The sequence below is a fragment of the Triticum aestivum genome, chromosome 1B (genome assembly GCF_018294505.1).
Source record: "Triticum aestivum cultivar Chinese Spring chromosome 1B, IWGSC CS RefSeq v2.1, whole genome shotgun sequence".
Lineage (NCBI taxonomy): Eukaryota > Viridiplantae > Streptophyta > Magnoliopsida > Poales > Poaceae > Triticum > Triticum aestivum.
The window spans coordinates 700,387,866-700,393,110 of NC_057795.1; the positions used below are offsets into that span (position 1 = coordinate 700,387,866).

The 5,245-nt window shown below is 41.1% G+C and overlaps 1 long non-coding RNA gene across 5 annotated transcripts; it reads right to left on the bottom strand.

Moving 5' to 3' along the window:
* Positions 1–312: 312 nt before the first annotated feature.
* On the bottom strand, positions 313–3,850 carry LOC123150291 (uncharacterized). Of its 5 annotated transcripts, none has more exons than XR_006475034.1 (6): positions 3,391–3,842; positions 2,919–3,018; positions 2,704–2,784; positions 2,381–2,474; positions 1,319–1,474; positions 313–510 (listed from the first exon to the last, which is right to left on the bottom strand). It is a non-coding gene; the product is annotated as an uncharacterized lncRNA (long non-coding RNA). The 5 variants fall into 5 exon arrangements; XR_006475035.1 differs by lacking the exon at positions 313–510 and adding an exon at positions 519–939; XR_006475032.1 differs by lacking the exon at positions 313–510 and adding an exon at positions 3,192–3,296 and having other exon boundaries at positions 1,082–1,474; positions 3,391–3,850.
* Between the last annotated feature and the right edge of the window lie 1,395 nt (positions 3,851–5,245).

A 5,245-nucleotide genomic window follows, 5' to 3' on the forward strand; every position in this document is an offset into this window, starting at 1 on the left:
AAATTTATACATTGTGCCAATGTGGAAATAAATACACTTGGGAGTACGATTAGACCTGCCGGTCGTGTTGGCTTATTCATTCTTTTTAACGTAGCATTCAGAGCTGGTTGTCGCGGTTGACTATAGCATTCAGAGTCAGTTCTTCCTTATGGGTCTTCAAGGGTATTACTCCCTCCGTCCGGAAATACTTGTCATCAAAATGGATGAAAATAGATGTATCTAGAACTAAAATACAGCTAGATACATCTATTTCAATGACAAGTATTTCCGGACGGAGGGAGTATAATTTTCCACATACGATAATTTTCCACATACGATATACATATTGATAAGATAAACGCTCTGCTCTACTACTTAATTTGCGCTGTCCATGAATCTTGCTGATCATCATGCGCACAAATGAATGGGACATTGTTGTCAGTAATCTAACTAAACAACCAGCCACAGCAATCTAACTAAACAGCCAGCCACTTGGTACTTACGCCCAGCGGCCAGCGCATTCTGGACAACCTGAAAAATACAAAAACACTGTCCTTTATTATATACGTCAATAATTTTTTAACTTCCAAACCAATTTCATGATGTGCAAAATTTTTAACGACTACAGAATGTAAGAATTCCGATGGATAGAGCGGATCAGCATCAGCAAGATAATCAGTTGATATAATATCACAGCTAACAATTATCTTGGAACAACCAGACATATACGGTTATAAAGAGATCCACTAATATCATCAAGCATTTTATTAGTTCCGACGGTTAGCATAAATGAAGAAAAACGGATCACGTGCTATTAATAGTAGCAGATATGTTATATCTTTAGTGGGAAAAATCACTAAATTTTTAGAATGCGCAGGCATGAAGTAGAAGCTTTGATCGGAGCTGAAATTCGGTTTTGCCAACCGTATAGTGAGTGCAGATATTGCTGTTGCCGATGTCCTGTACCCAGTGAGCAAATTCAGATACTTTCGTACAGTGCATGGCATCCATTGCATTTAGATCAATTAAAGGAAGGGAAAAAAAGTCATGGCGTAAAACCGTAAACTAATGCACACAAGCATCTCATTATACTATCATAATATGTAATTCTCAGCTAGAATTGACATACATGGCCAAACTTTTTCAGATTGTGACATCATTTTTTCATGTACCCAAGACTGAAAACTGAAAAGGAACTTTCAAAAAGCTACTTACAGCAATAACTTTGTTCTCTGAAATGTTGGTTAGTACTAAAAACAAGAAGGCGTCGTTGTCATTGTTTGTCTAGAACAGCAGTACATAGGAGCTTATCAATCTGAAGCTTGTATGCTGAACTCACCGATTGCAAGGAAGAGGGAGAAGCTGATGGAGGCAGGGCTACAGGAAACTGCTGTTGCGCGGCACAGACAGGGAGAATAATGATACGCACGGGTCTTGGACAGTGGACATCTTTGCAGCAGGAGCCGGGTGTTTGGCCGACGAAGTAGTCGCTCAGCTGCGGAAGCAATCTATGTTATTTCTATACAAGATGGGACAACAATCTCTGAAATGCTTAATGATTCGTTTCCCATCTCTAGAGACTGTATGGCCTATTAGCATGGGCCACATAAAAATCAAGAAGAATATGTACTATATATTATGCACATATGTCACTACAACCCATACTGTAGTAGAATAGAACAGGTTGAATCCTCGGAACCAACTTAAACTGACAACTTTCACTTCATCGACACTCAAATGAACACTCTTTCCTCTTTGCTCATACTGTATAGAACTGGCCACAGCTATCACAAAAACTCATAGTTCAGTCAAAAAATTGTACAATTTATCTTATTTCTGTTAACTGGGGGAAATAGTAGAATCAAGATACTCTACAGCCCATAAAACTACCTCATATATTAACTTGGAAAGGAATTAACTAAGAAGTGGCCAAAAATTAAGAGATGTCTAAAAAGACAGTGACATTGTGAAAGCAAGTGATAGATCTCTAAAATTAGGATGGAATGAAAGGAACCAAGTAGTGTGACAATTATAAGATATATAAAAAGATAACAGTTGATAAGCAAATGAGAGATCTCTGATAATGATTTATTAGCATGAATCTCATAACCACACACTCATGTTTCCCTTACGTAGGCAGCAAAAGTCTAAATGATTAAGATACTATCCTCTTAACCTATTAAATTTGGAGTCACAAACATTTTCCTACCATCAAGTAACCTACAAAACCCACACAAAGAAGGATCTGACGAACTAACTTTATTTTTTCAAACATTCAAATATACAAATAAGCCAAAAGAGAGATAAATTTTCAAAACTAACTTTATCATTCACTGATATACAACAAGTAGTCTAGAAAACCCATACTTGAATCATTCTTAGCAAGATAAACATGTAGTACCTGAAGAACATGCTACACAAAATCCCTCTGGAACTCCAAGGTAATGAATCAATCTTATGGGTTGACTAAACCAATCCTTTTGATTAAAGGCATCCTGCATGTGCAAAGCAAAAACATATCATAATGGGATATCAGCTTGATGGGAAAAAAACATACCATAAAATATTTATTTGTGAAAACGACTATTGTACAAGAGATATCGGCTTGATACGGAATATGATGGAATAAGAATAGTAATTACAGTGATCTAAACACTCTTATATTTCTTTAAGAGGGGGTACAAAGTAATGATCTCATAAGTGCGAGAGGGGAAAGAACAACACCTGATCATGTTGAAGTATAATAGTGAACTGTACATTTACACCTCACTGAATTTTCAGGTTTAGACAACCCGAGCTTTATAACTGAAACAAAAACAAGATGGTATTGATCCTCCTTGGATAAATTAAATTCCAATAGAGAAGAAGTTCTACTTAAGAATCTACAAAAATAATTCAATATTGTTCTAGTATTTAAAAAAATTCACCATGGAAGCTACCTCATTATCAACCCATACGCAGATTACATAATCAGTGCAACATCAAGAAAGCCGAAGATTGTGCAGAAATTTGCATCCACCTCTAAATATAGTAGAAGACCTGCAAGGAAGCGAATACTATTAGTAATCTAGTAGAAATTATCATCTGTCCCTACCAGAAACCTGATTATATATAAGCTATTTGTGTAACATATGCACACAAATTAGCTGCAGCTACATTTACATTCTACCTTGAAACGATTGCGAGAAAGGCTTTTAAGATAATGAACACACCAAAAAAAGTAGAGTAGTTTTTTCTGCATGAACACGATTCCTCAATTTTGGGCTTTTGGCTGAAATTACAGCATTTTCCAGTGCAGAAGTTGTCATATCTCTGCTCTAGAAGTGATGTATACGAAAATAAGCACCAAGTAGCAGGCAAAACTAAGAAATATGAAAAGGAGAACCAAAGATATTGCTGGGTGGTACTCACTGATTCATGTGAAGACAAAGACATGGGGCTGGACGGGGAGCTCAAACTTGAGATTGAAGTACTCGCTGACTTATGCTCCATCTGATCTCCATGTCCAGCAGCCCCAGCCTGCTGCGAGCCAGCAACCTCCAAGGCTCCAACGTGCAGCCAGTAACCGCGCTGCTCTCTCGGCGCGTGGCCCGGTGACGCGCCCCGGCGGTGACGCCTCTAAGCTCTGACGCACGACGGAATCGACCCGGCTTCAGCCCTTCCTCCAGGTGGAGGGAGCTTGATCCAAAGGAGAGAGGGGAGTGGAAAGATTAGGAGGAACCCACTCCATTGATGCTTGCTCTGTTCACAGATCGGCCATGCGGGTGGAGAGGTGGGGGCCCGGCGGCGAATTGGTTGTGTGCGCCGCCAGATTTTGGAAGACAGACGCAGTGGCGGAGGGATGACCTAGAAAGGCGAAGTGAAGACCCAGGCAAGTAAGCCTGTCCTTTTATAGCGCAATATGCGGTGGGCTGGTGGGCTGGTGGGCTAGCTGCGGGCGGTGGGGGGAAGCGAGAGAACTCTAGAGAACTGGACACGCGGTGGGCAGCGGAGAAATAGCATGGTCAGCGTTTGATTTCGTTGATGACGCGTGGGCAGTTCCCCAAGATACGTGTCCACCATCGCTTTTCTTTTCTACTACCACGTCAGAATGGTCTAGAAAAAACGGACTTCACGTGCAAATTCTACCTCTGCAGGTCCCGTAGCAACAAGTGTAATTTTCTAGAGGCCATAAAAAAATTCCAAAAAATTCAGAGAAATGAATCCCTTACGGGCCTAGTATTCTTAGTATGCGTGAAAATGATTTGAATGATGTTGTTCCCGACGACATATGACTAACTTCCGGACAACACACTGGCCGGGTGGTGGCCACATCGCCGTCAGTCACCTACTGTATATACTCCATAGATAACTACCTCGAGTTCAGCCAGAGCGGTGGATGTCGGCCAAATTCTTGTACCACGACTTGTGCAAATTCGTCGTGTTCAACATTGGGCGGACGATCGATATGCATCGCCAAGGACCTGGCCTATTGGCCTGTAGATCAGGACAGTTGAAGGGCATGGCCACGTCGCGCCAAGTAATTCCGATAGCTACATACCATAGATGTGGTTGTTTAATTTCGAGGTTTATAAGGAAACTGGGGACATCACGCACGATATTGATGGAGGTAGTGTCATGTTTCTATGGTTAAAATTTGGATATCAATGGTGGCCATCACGTCGATATGAGGTAATGTCATATTTTTATGGTTTGGTTTGAAATTGGATGTTGATGGAGTCTCACCTGGATTCCGACAACGTCGAACAATATCTCTAGTGCATCATCGAACACTTAAGTGTGTTACCCTACAGTTCGTGGTTAATCTAGAGATGGATGAGACTCCTCTCCGTCCAATGATCATTAGGGGGACCTGGATGCCCATAATGACCCATGTGCATCCACGAAGATCTATGTCGTTGAACCATGAACTTCGAGTCATATTCCCTTTGTCAGTTCGATACTTCATTCGTCTGAGACCTGATCGTCGGTATCATCATACCTAGTTCAATCCCGCTGCCGACAAATGATTTAACTCGTTCCTGTGATATCACATTCCCGTGACGTAGTCACGTACTGTAAGCTTTCGGATGTGATCTCGCCGAGTGGGCCCATAGTATCTCTCCATCACGCGGATGGACAAATCCCGCTCTTGGTGATACGCCTCTATATATCCCATTGAAATACTGCGCTACACCTTTATGGACACCCTCTCACGGTGTAACGTTTGATGCAACAAAAGCAATCTCTAGAGATAGTTATTAAACATCAACTCACGGTGTAAGGA